General features: G+C 35.2%; 1 pseudogene; it reads right to left on the minus strand.

Annotated features, from left to right (window-relative positions):
- Positions 1 to 12,046: 12,046 nt before the first annotated feature.
- Positions 12,047 to 13,166, minus strand: LOC123252947 (annotated as a pseudogene).
- Positions 13,167 to 13,543: the final 377 nt, after the last annotated feature.

Genomic DNA, 13,543 nt, shown 5'->3' on the forward strand with positions numbered 1-13,543 from the left:
ACAAGTAAACATCAAAAAGGGATAATGGTGGGGGAAGTCTGATGGAGAAGATTGAAAGATATGGGATCAAAGTTGTACACTGAGAAGGGTTGGTCTCAGCAAGCAAAAGGGCAATATCTTTATTAGGTATAGGCATGAAGTAAGTAGTGGAGAAATATTTCACAGGGATGTTAAGTGAGGACAAAGTGAATTACATGGAAATTGTATTACATGGAAAATGTCCACTTTTTTTCAGTGATGTATGAAGAATTCTCTTCAGCAGAGAGGGTGGAGGGAAAGAGTGGTAGGAAAAGCGTGGAGGAGAAGAAAACACTTGGAACAGCTACTGTCTTGTGTAGGAAAAAGAATCACTTATAAAGTAGTAAAATTGCTTTTTAATTACACAATGAGGATCATGTTGAGATTAGCTAGCATGAATTTGTGGTGTACATAGTCAGTACAGTTCTGTGATTTCCTCTAGGTGCATTCAATAATATTTAAATTGAGGTAAAAGAGGCACATGATGAGAGTTTTGGAGTTTGCCAAGGAGTGATGAAAGAAGATGGAACAGATATTCAAGAATAGATGGTAGTATAAAATTGAAACTAGTTCACTAAGTGGTCAAGGTAGGGAAAGAAACTGAGTATGGTCAAACATGGAATGGAGAAGAAGCCTGCGAGCCAGACACTAAGCTCATTGAAGAGAGATCAATAATGTTTTGGGGGTCAGGAGATCTAATAGTTATCAAAATCTGAATTAAGTGATATATTTTGAGTGAATGATTCTCAAATAAAGAGATATTACTCAATAAAGAGAATAGAAGGAGAATTTGTAAGTTGCAGTGAGGAGCAATGGGTATTTTGAACCCTCCCCAAAATCCCAGTGAATTGGGGGTCAGTGAAAGTAAAATGAGTACTGGAAAAGATAGACGGGCATACAGTATGGTCCAGTTCTTGGTGAGTGCAGAAACTGGATGGAATAAGAAAAGAATTTGAAGATAAAAATTTGTTAATAATGAAGTATGGATTCCATAGGGCATAAAGGAAAGGGTTGGAGAATCTGGAGTGAGATAATGCACATGGATGGTTAGTTAGAGTTGAGGGAGAAAGGAATGAAGGAGTGGATTTTTTTTTTTTGCAAAGCAAAGCAATTGCTTTTTGGGGCGAGATTGAAAAATATTTATTTTTAATATTCTTTTCTTTTTAAATTTTGAGTTCCAAATTTCCTCTCTCTCAGGTCTCCTTCATCCACTGTAATGGAGAGATTAAGCAGTAGCACCCAGGCTGCCATGTTGACTCTAAAGACCTAAGAGTTCTGTAATGGAATGGAGCTGGGATTTTGAAAGGGGTGGGAGTTTGACCAAGCTAGGGAAAGGAGGTGTTGTGTGACTGTGTGGTCCAGCTTTTGCCAAATACCCAAGGAGCTGTCAGTGTGGGGATGCCACTGAGAAGAATATTCTTCAAGGAAACATTGTGGCCTAGGTTGAGGAAAGGACTGAGTTATCTGTTGGTGGACAGCAGATCGATCTTCCTTACTCCCTAGAGTCCGCTTTGAAGTAACTGGCTGCTTTTGAACTTGTCCTGAAACATCTTTGACTAGCTTGGAGCATCTCTGAACCTGTACTGTGAGAACCCCTCTTCAGCTCCTCTTAGTTTAGTTAGAAACCAACTTAGTTAGAAATCTAGTTAGTTAAACTAGTAGGCTATTCTTTAGAATAGAAATACCCCTCTCCCTACTTCCCTCAGTTATTACAAATAAATCCAGTTTGTTAGCACTTCTTGTCTCTTCTTAGTTAAAAGAACCCACTTCATTGGTTTTCCCTGGTTGGCAGGTTGGCGGTTACTGGCCAACTGCCATTCCCAAACCTCACATGCCTATTAGGTTTACCTGTGTTCCTCTGTCTGTCTTTCCCTTGTGAGGTGTGGGTGTGTCCCAGTTTATTATTATTCCCCATTCCCAATATTATCTTTTTTTCACCACTGAGAAGTCAAACAATATTATGTCAATTATACATGTGAAATCTTGTAAAACATAATTCCTTACTAACCATATCACAAAATAGTAAAAAATATAAAGTAAGAATATTGTATTTGGGGGGAAGTTGCCAGAACAGAGTCCGTTGGCGTGAGATGGTTGCGGCCCTATGCTCCTAAGGAGTCAACAGGAATGATAATAAATAATAATAATAATTGTATTTAAATTTGCATTGAGTTTATCAGTTCACTTTCTGTAGGTGAATAACATTTTTTCATCAAAATTCCTTTGGGAATTTTCTTGGATCATTATATTGATCAGATAGAGTAGAAAAATTTTTTAAAATTCAAAGACACTTTATTTTTTCAATTACATGTTATGGCAATTTTCAATATATAGTATCCAAAATTATAAGGTCCAAATTATGTCCCTCCTTGCTTTCTCTTCCCTCTCACAGAGATGGTAAACAATTTGATTTGGGTTATATATGCATTATCATGCTAAATACATTTATATATTGGTTGTTGTTGTAAGAAAATGCTAATACAAAACCAAAACCCCAAATTAAAACCATACACTAATGGGAAAAATAGTATGCTTTGATTTGCATTCTGACTCCAACAGTTCTTTCTCTGAAGGAGGATAGCATTCTTTGTCATAATTTTCATATATTTGGAATTGTCCTAGATCATTGTATTACTGAGAATAGCTGTTTTTCACAGTTGAAGATCATATAATATTGCTATTACTATTGAAAAGGATGATAAATAAAGAATGGATGACTGGAGGTTTGCTTAACCAAGTTGGGCTGGTGATCCTCTCAAGTTCAGAGGGCAAGATGACTGCTCTCTGCTGTAGGCCAGTTGAAAACACTCTGACTACTCTTATAAAACAACAATTTTATTAAATAAAGGTTGTTTAGGAACGGGTTAGATATGTGGGCTGGGGATTTCCCTAATCTTATTCAAATCTACCTTTCTCCCACCAACTGATTCTGCAAAGAATCACTTTGATCCTCGGCAAAGCTGAGGCTATAGTAACTTTTCTCTCTGTCTCAAATTCCCCATCTATTCTAACTACCTATGCTAAGCCCACACTGATGAAGTCTTTGTGAGAAAATGCAGATAGTTGTGGAGTCAGAATAGATGCCAGCCGTGACCAAGTCACAACGATGAGCCAAGGCTCATCAGAGCAACTGAGAAGTTCAGTCACTGACACTGGTAATTTCTTCCTTTGAGACTTCTTCAGATGATATAGCAGAGTAGAGGACCCAAAGATGTTCTGGAAATGGCTGTTTCTTTCCAGGAACTGGTTGAAGGCAGATAAGAGATAGGAGCTGGGTTTTGGAGATATTTCTCTCTCCAGATTTCAAACCTGACTCCCCTTCTGGCAGTTATTTTCTCAGAATTCTCCCCCAGGATTCTGAGAGCCTCTCCTGCACCCCTTCCTTGATTCTCTTCATTCCATCCACTCTGTATTTCCTTCTTCCCAAATTTCCACTTATCACTAGGTAGAATTTTCTCCTGGTTCTACTTATTCCACCCTATATTAGTTCATGTAGGTCTTTCCACCTCTTTCTGAAATCATCCTATTCATTGTTTCTTACAGCACAGTAGTATTCCATCACCATTATATACCACAGTTTATTCAGGCATTCCCTAATTAATGGACATCCCTTCAGTTCTAATTCTTTGCCAAAGCAAAAAGAGCATCTATAAGTATTTTTGTGCAAATAGATCTTTTCCTCTTATTTATGATCTCTTTGGGATACAGATTGGGTATTGGTACTACAAGATCAAAGGGTATGCATTATTTTATAGTTCCTTGGGCAAGTTCTAAATTGTCTTCCTGAATGATTAAATCAGTCCATGACTCTAACAACAATGCATTAGTGTCCCAATTTGCTACATCCCCTTCAGCATTGATCGCTTTCCTTTATTGTCATATTAATGAGAGAGAGAGTAGATGATTACTCCAGCCCGGTCTAAATGAGGTAGGGCTTCAGAGGCCCCAGCAAAGGGGGGCCCTGAGGTAAACTAAACAAGGATTCCAACCACAAGGCCTCCAAAATGGAGGCCTCTCCAGAGGCTAGTCCCTCCAGAAAGCCAGGAAAAGGAGTCAGCCTTTTCACTCACCCATGTGGTAGTTCAGAGGGAGAGATTCAGGAACAGTCTCACTAAATTTCAGAGTCTCAGGTCCATGAAGCAGATCCTTCACCAGCCTCTAACTTAAACTTGAACTCCAACTCTAACTTTGAACTTGAAGAACCAAACTTCACAGGAAGTTGCCACTGCTTTTAAAGACACTTTTTTGCATCACTTCCTGTGCATTCTTTCCATTTGACATGGACCAATTATAGTTTTAGCTTTGCTTAGGACTGCCCAGGGGGAAGTCAGTCATTTCTGATCTGCCACCCACTATGGCACACGTGGATCACAGACCTCCCCATACTTAAAGATAAGTGGGGTGTATATGCTTTTGCTGATTAAATCTAAAAATGGGTGAGGGGAGAGTTAATCCCATCTTCACAACCCCCCTATGATCTTTTGGAAGACTAGTCTCCCAAATGGATCATTTGATATAATCATCTTGTACCCCTAAAAATCTTCTAACTACAGGTGCCTATAATACTGCACCTTCTAAGAGGAAACTATAATAGTTAGAGACAAGAAGGAAATAGAAGAGAGAGAAAGCAAAACCAGTGTGTGCTAGACACATTAACAAAAAGCCATTTGGGGGCAGACCCCTTTGATATAAGAGTGTACATTCCAAATAACTGTCTTCAATTAGATAGCTGTGATGTGGTACCAGAGTTGTTTTAATTGGTATTTCTCTAATGAAGAGTGATTTAGAACATTTTTTCATTTGATAATTGATATTTTAATTGATAATTTAATTTCTTCATCTGAAAATAGCTTATTCATATACTTTGAACATTTGTGAATTGGGGAATGACTTGTATTCTTATTAATTTGACTTAGTTCACTATACATTTGCAAAATGAGACCTTTATTAGGGAAATTTGCTATAAAAATTTTCTTCTAGTTTGCTGTTTCCCTTCTAATCTTGGTTATATTGGTTTTGTTTATATAAAAGTTTTTAAATTTAATATGGTTAAATTATTCATTTTACATATTATAATGCTTCCTGTCTTTTATTTGTCATAAATTCTTCCCATCTCTATAAATCTGACAAGTAAACTATTCTTTGTTTCCCTAATCTACTTGTCATATCACTCTTCATATCTAAATCATATACCTTAGTATGGAATGTGAGATATTGGTCTATACCAACTTTATGACATACTGTTTTCTGATTTTCCCAGAACTTTTTGTCAAATAGTGAGTTTTAATCTAAAACGCTGGGATCTTTGAGTTCTAGGTTGCTAAAGTCATTTACTTCTGCACAGTGTACGTCTAATCTATTCTATTGATCCACCATTCTATTTTTAGCCAGTAGAAGATTATTTTGATGATTATCATTTATAGTACAGTTTGAAATATGGTATTGCTAGGTCACCTTCCTTGACATTTTTTCATCAATTCCTTTAATATTCTTGACATTTTTTTCTCCTTTCAGATGAATTTTTTATTATTTTTTGCTGGTTCTATAAAATAATTTTTGGTAGTTTGGTATGGTATTGAATTAGTAAATTAATTTTATTCATATTACATTAGCTCAGCCTATCCATGAGTAATTAATAGCTTTCTAATTGTTTATATTTTACTTTATTAGTGTGAAAAGTGCTTTGTAATTCTGTTCATATAATTTACATATTTGCCTTGACACATAGATTCCTAGGTATTTTATATGGTATAAGGCTATTTTAAATGAAATTTCTCTTCCTATCTCTTGGCTGCTGGACTTTATTGGTAATATATATATAGAAATGCTATTGATTTGTGAGGATTTATTTTGTATTATGCAACTTTGCTAAATAATTTCAACTAGTTTTTAATTGATTCTTCAGAATTCTCTAAGCATACCATCATATCTGCAAAGAGTGATAGTTTGATTTCTTCATTACTTCTTTAAATTTCTTTTTCTTCTCAATACTAAAGCAGCATTTCTAATACAATATTAAACAATAATGTGATAATGGGCATCCTTGCTTCACACTGTATCTTATTGGGAAGGATTCTCACTTATTTCCACTATAGATGATACTTGCTGATGGTTTTAGGTAGATAATATCATTTTAAGGAAAGATCCATTTACTCTTGTGGTTTCTAGTGTTTTTAATTGGAATGGGTGTTGTAGTTTGTTGAAGGCTTTTAGTGCATCTATTGAGATAATAATGTGGTTTCTCTATGTTTGGTTATTGATATGGTCAATTATGCTGATAGCTTTGCTAACATTAAATCCACCTTGCATTCCAGGTACAAATCCCACCTGGTTATAATGAATGATCCTTTTGATACATTGCTATAGTCATCTTGATAGAATTTTATTAAAATTTTTGCATCTATATTCATTAATGAAATTTGTCTGTAATTTTCTTTCTCTAATTTTATTCTTCCTGGCTTAGGTTTCAGCACCTATTTGCATTATAAAAATAATTTGATAGGATTACTTCTTTGTCCATTTCCCCAAATAATATATATAGTATTGAGATTAATTGTTCTTTAAATGTTTGATAAAATTCACTTGTGGATCTATCTGTCCCTGGGAATTTTTTCTTAGGAAGTTCATTGATGACTTGCTCAATTTCTTTTTCTGAGATGGGATTAATTAAATATTCTATTTCATCTTTTGATAATCTGAACAATTTATATTTTTAGAAATATTCATCCATTTAATTTAGATTGTCAGATTTATTATCATATAATTGGTCAAAATAGCTCCTAATGATAACTTTAATTTACTTTTCATTGGTGATGAATTCACCCTTTTCATTTTTTATATTATTTATTTTAATTTATTCTTTCCTTTTAAAAATCAAATTAACCAAATGTTATGTCTATTTTTTCCATTAAATGAAACCCTAATCTTATTTATTAGTTCAATACTACTCTTATTTTCAACTTTGTTGATTTTTCCTTTGATTTTTAGAATTTCCATTTTGGTCATTAATTAAGAATTTTTATTTGTTCTTTTCCTAGTTATTTTAGTTGCATGCCTGTTTCATTGAGCCACATTTTCTCTATTTTAATTTTGCAAGAATTTAGTGGTATGGAATTTCACCTAAGTACTGCTTTGATTGTATCCCATTATGTTGATATCTTGTCTCCTCATTATAATTCTCCTTAATGAAATTATTGATTGTTTCTATAATTTATTCTTTGACTCACCCCTTTTTTAGAATTAGATTATTTTCCAACTATTCTTAAATTTATCTTTCCTTAGACCCTTATTGATTATAATTTTTGTTGCGTTTTCATCTGAAAAGATTGTATTTATTATTTATTTTTTCTGCATTTGGTTGTGAAGTTTTTATGCTCCAATGCATGGTCAATTTTTGTGTAGGTACCATATACTGCTGAAAAGATGATATATTCCTTCCAATTCCCATTCATTTTTTCCCAGAGATCTATTAAATCTATTTTTTCTAAAGTTTCATTCATTTTCTTTACTTCTTTTTTTTTTAATTTTTTGGTTCAATTTATCTAGATCTAAGAGGGGTAAGTTGAGTTCCTCTACAAGAATAGTTTTGCTATCTATTTCTTCTTAAAGCTCATTTAATTTTCCTTTAAAATTTTGAAGGCTATATGATTTTGTTTAGTATTGATATTACTTCACTGTCTATGGTACCTTTTATCATGGTGTAATTTCCTTTCTTATCTTTTTAAATTAGATCTAATTTTATTTTAACTTTTTCTGAGATCATGATTGCTGCTACTGTTTTGTTTTTTTTACTTCAGATGAAACATAATAAATCCTGCTCCAACCATTAACCTTTACTCTTTTTGTGTCTCCATGCCTAAATTTTTTTTTGTAAACAACATATCTTAGAATTCTGATTTTTAATCTCTTTTGTTATTTGCTTCCATTTTATAGGTGAGCTCCCCCTGTTAACATTAACAGTTGTGATTATCAGTTGTTTATTTTCTTTCATCTTAGTTTCCCCATTTGACCCTGTTCCTTCTCTCTCCTTTCACTATGTCTCTCCTCATAAGTGTTTTACTTTTAATTACCACTCCTTCCTTCCCTCTCCCTTCTATTATTCCCTCCTTGTTTTATTCTCCTCCTGCTTCTATATAAGGTAAGGCAGCATTCTATATTCAAATAAATATGGTTATTTCCTCTCTCAGCCAGTTACAATGAGAGTAAGGTTTAAGCATTGCCCAAGAGCACTCTCATCCTTTCCTCCACTGTAATAGTTTTTTGTGCATTTTTAGGTTAAATAATTTATCCTATTTCACTTCTTCCTTCCCTTTTCTCTCAGTGCCATTCTTTTTCACCCTTTGATTTTTTTCTACACATCATGTCATCCTAATCTGCTTAGTCCCACACCTATCTATGTATACTCCTTCTAAGTGCTCTAATACAAATAAAACTTTTAAGAGTTACAAATATTATCTTTCCATGTGTGAATTTAAACAATTTAACCTTATTGAGCCACTTAACTTTTCTTTGTCTTAATTTCTTTTTTATGCTTTTCTTGAGCCTTATATTTCTATGTAAGTCTGGTCTTTTCATCAGGAATGCTTGGACATCTATTTTATTAAATGACCACTTTTTCTCCTCAAAGAATATATTCAGTTTTGCTGGGTAATGATTCTGGTTTGTAAGTCTAGTTCCTTTACCTTCTGGAATGTCATATTTCAAATATTCCAATCCTTTAATGTGGAAGCTGCTAAGTCTTGTGTAATTGTGAATATGACTATTTGAATTGTTTCTGACTGTTTGCAGTATTTTCTCCTTGGCCTCAGAGCTCTTGAATTTAGCAATAAGATTCCTGGGAGTTGTCATTTGGGAATTTATTTCCAGAGGTGATCTGTGGGTTCTTTCAAATTCTATTTTATCTTTTTGTTCAAGCACATCAGGGCAATTTTTCTTTGATAATTTCTTGTAATATGATGTCTAGACTCTTATTTTATTTTATTTTATTTTATTTTTTTATCTTCTTTTTAGGTAGACCAATAATTCTTAAATTGTCTTTCCGGGATCTGTTTTCCAGGTAAGTTATTTCAATGAGATATTTCATGTTTTCTTCTATTATTTCATTCTTTCATTTTAAAAATTGTTTCTTTGTGTCTCATAAAGTCATTAGCTTCTACTTGCCCTGTTCAAAATTATTTTCTTCTGTGAGCTTTTGAAACTCTTTCTACACTTGGTCAGTTCTACCTTTTAAGAAACTCTGTTTTTCATTGGATTTTTGTACATCTTTTTCCTTTTGGTCAATTTGCTTTCATTTCTTTCCCCCATTTTCCCTCTGTCATTCTTAATGGATTTTTGTAATCCTTTTTAAGTTCTTCCTGAGCTTGAGACTAATTCATATTTTTCATTGAAGTTTTGCATATGATTGCTTTTGTAAAATTTCAGTGTCCCTTTCTGAGTTTGTGCCATGATCTTCTTTGTCTCCATAGTATTTTTCTGTAGTTAGGGTTTGGGTTGTTTTGTTTTTTTCCTGTTTGCTCATTTTCCCAACCTTTTTTCTTTTGACTTTCAGTTTTATCTTAAAGTTGGGCTCTGTTTTCAGGGTATAGGAGGCAGTCTCTTAAATTTCAGCTTTTTTTTTTTTGCTGTTATCTTTTGCTCTATTTCTGGATTTCTGCAATTTTCAGTTCTTCCAGTGTTATGTGATGGCTTATGAACTAGGAGTTCTGAAAGCTACTTCCTCTTACTTATTCAAACTCCCCACTGGGCAGTTGATGGCTTACAGACCTCAGAGCATCATGGGTTAACTTGTGCTGGGGCTTAGGGCCTAGCTTCAGGTTTGGGAAGGGGATTTAGGCCTAACTCTTGGCTTGTATAGGCCAGGCATACCAAAGACTGTCTTGCACTGGGGTTCAGGTTCTCACCGCAGCCTTGGAGTAGAGCTCTGGACCTCACTGTGGCCCTACATGGGTCAGGAACACTCTGGACTAGTTCAGATTAGGGCTCTAACATTGCTCTGGGTTTAAACAGATCAGGTATACTGTGGTCTGCCTTGCACTGGGGTTTAGGTCCTTAATTGTAGGCTTGCACAAGGCTTCTTTGGCTTATTTCAGTTAGATACCCTGCCAATTGCTTGGTACTAGGACTTTGGTTTTCAATTTGGACTTTGGCAGGGGCTGAGAGCCTCATTGTAAGCCTGCACCAGCCAGGAGCTCTGTGCACTTTCTTGGACTAGGGCTTGGGACCTCACTTGCAGGCTTGTACTGGGGCTAGGAACTTTTAAGGGGTGGGCATGGGATTGTGATGCTGTTGGCTTAGGCAGGTGTCAGGGTCTTGAAGTTGACTAGGCCCCCTTTCAAAATGTGAGGTGTGTAGGTTTGCTGTTAGCTTACACAGGAACTTGGTGTAGCCTTGCTACATGCTGTAGATTTAGAACCTTGCTGTGGGCTGTGATCTCCTCTAGTGAAATAGATTCTCTCTACCTTTCAAGTTGTTTTCTACAGGAAAGTTGCTTCACTCTATCCCTTTATTGATTCTTTCACTGCAGTATTTGTTTTGAAGCATTATTTTAAGGTTGATTGGAGAGGATTCTCAGAGTGGTTCAAGCTTTTCCTGCATCTGCTCTTCCATCTTCTAGCCAAGTCTTTCACAAGTGATCATCATGACAACTTTGCTGTTATTGTGCACAATGATCTCCAAGTTCTTCTTATTTCATTTTGCATCAGCTCATATAAATCTTGCCATTTTTCTGAAGTCAACCCCTTCATTAATTGTTATAACACAATAGTATTCCATCACAATCATGCCACAACTTGTTCATCCATTTGGCAATTAATGAGCATCTCCTCACTTTTCATTACTTTGACACCACAAAATGAATTGCTATATTATTATTACCTATTTCCTTTGAAATTCTTGACCTTTTTTCTTTTCAGATATATTTTGTTATTGTTTGGTCTAGTTTTATAAAGTAACCCTTTGGCAGTTTGATTGCTATGCTACTAAATCTGTAAAAATAATTTAGATTGAATTGTCATTTTTATTATATTGGCACGGTTGCTTTGACCTTTTCCTTGTACATTTCCAAAGTAAGTTTTAAAGGGAAATTTCGGAGTGAGTTAGAAACAGGATCAAGAAAGAGAAAAGATAGGGAGATGGAATAGTTAAAGCAGAAATGAAAGGGACTTGCACTCTCATCTTGTCATGAACATGACTCTTCCACTGTGGTCAAAATGTAATCTTCAGAAACTGAGGAAAGGTTGCATATGTGCCAAATTTCCTTTTATTTATTCTAAATTCAGTTTATTCTTGAACTAAGTTATTAACACAGAAAAAAAGCATATTCTAGAATTTGGAGTCAGTGTGGTGAAGTATAAGAAGTATTCGATTTAGATTCAGAGAACCTATAATACTTGGCAACATTGAGTAAGACACAATCTTTTTCTTGGGTTATTAAACTGTGTCTAAGATTTCTTATAGTTTCCTGTGGGGGAAGTCAGAACAAATGAGTTATGAGGGTAGAAGAAAATTGTGTTGCTATTATTGTGGGTAATCACCTAAATGAGTACATATGCCTTTTTCTTAAACTTCTGCATAAAACAAGCATATAAAATATGAGAGAAACAGGAATTTTGTGTGGTGTTTGAAAAGGCTAGTGGTGTGGATTGTTAGGTTTTAGAGCTAATTGTCTTGGAAAGAGTGGGTGGTTATAAGCCAATTGAGGCTTTTTTTGTGTGTGTGGCAATGTAGCTTGGGGAATCTATTGTTTCTGGGTGGCTTTCCATCTGTTCTAAATATCCTCTGTGAAATGTTGAGTTCTAGTTCATGCTGTGAGTTGTCTGATATCTTAGTCAGAATCTGTGAAAGTATGTGTCATTTTTATAATTTTTGCCCTCACCACCTTCTAATTTCTTGGTTTGCCTATGCCAAAGGTCATAGTACTCTGACATAAGTGAGGTCATCATGGAAAGCTATGTTCTATTCTGTGAATACAGATCTCTATAGGTCACAGTAGAGAATGTCTTAAATTCACTTGGAAACATTCAGTAGCTTTTTATTTAGCACCACAGACCATGAAAGCTTTCTCCTCCATAGTCAGGAACTGGCCATAGCCAGTTGGAGGTAGTGTTAATAAATTTCAATTCAATCTTCTCCAGGAGATGACAGTTGGTCTGCACTAGCCAAGATTTTTAATGAGTGAGGACATACTTCTTGGCCTCAACAATACAACCCTTCAGTGTAATAAAGTAATTAATCTCTTCACCATAGTGGACAAAGCCTCCAAGAGGATTAATGCTTTTGTAAGACAGATATAATCAGTGGATGTGTTGTTTTTGCTTGATCTGGTAGCCATGGCCAATCTTGTAGATCTTTTTGTTTATCTCAGTGTAATGGTGGTAGTTCTTATGAGCAGCCCGGGCCATAGAAAATTCCATATGGGCAGGATGCCAAGCCCCAATGCAGGCCATATTACCCAGATCTAAGTGGGTTTTTCAGGGCAATTTCATTGTACTCCAGAGGTCGGTGACAACTTTGCAACTATTGCCCTTCATCACTCCAGTAAAGTCAGCCTTCTGAGCCTGCCCAAACACAATCAATATGGGCATCACAGATTCTTGTGGGCCAGTTAATCCTGTTACTCTTTTCCTGGATCTCCATCAAGTGAGATTTCTGCCTCAAGGGAGAAAACTCTTCTAGGTATGGGCAATAACTTGGATCCTCTAGTAATTTTTTTCATGCTTCTGAAATATTTCTCCAAATGTTTCTTGCCATCATTATTCTATTTCTTGTAGTACTTGATAAAATCTTCTTAGTGGACTTATGCCAGTTGTTATAAAATTACCTCTTAAACTCATCACTGATGTGCTCAGTAAAGTTCTGGAGACCTTAAGGGGTTTGTACATGGTCCATAATATGGACTACTATAGGGGATCATCTCCATAATGGTGACACCTTTAACCACTTCCTTTTTATTTATCTTTGAACCAGGTCTAATACTTCTTAGAGAATGTTGGTCATACCTGCATAGTCCAGAAAGGCTGTGAGGTAGATGGGCTTGGCAGGGTCACCACTGAAGAAACTCTACACTTTTGCCTGATATATGATACTTTGCTTTCAAGATGGGAAATCCAGAGACCCCTGTGCCTGGGAGTGGAGAACTTATGGTGGAACATATTTCTGTTTTTGCTGTGGCTGACACCAAAGTGAGATATAAAAGCATAACAAGAGAGGTTTAGCCAGTCAGTAAGAGTTTGAGAGTAGGAAGATATGTAGGGGTTAGTTAATAATCCTAGATTAAGATAGATATCAATTAGTAATGAGGACTTCAGTATTTTCAAATCAATTTACATATTTTTTCATTATATAAGTAGTTTTGTGAGATAAATACAAATGATAAGCTTATCATTTTTTATAGATAGAGACTGGTACCCAGAAAAGTCAAGAAATTTTTCCAAAATCCCATGGATAGTAATTGTTGGAGGAGGATATGAATTCAGGCCTTCTGGATTCTAAACCACAAATTCCATTCTATACATTGTTCTCTCTCCTT

This window comes from Gracilinanus agilis, chromosome 1, assembly GCF_016433145.1.
Source record: "Gracilinanus agilis isolate LMUSP501 chromosome 1, AgileGrace, whole genome shotgun sequence".
In the NCBI taxonomy this organism is placed as follows: Eukaryota; Metazoa; Chordata; class Mammalia; order Didelphimorphia; family Didelphidae; genus Gracilinanus; species Gracilinanus agilis.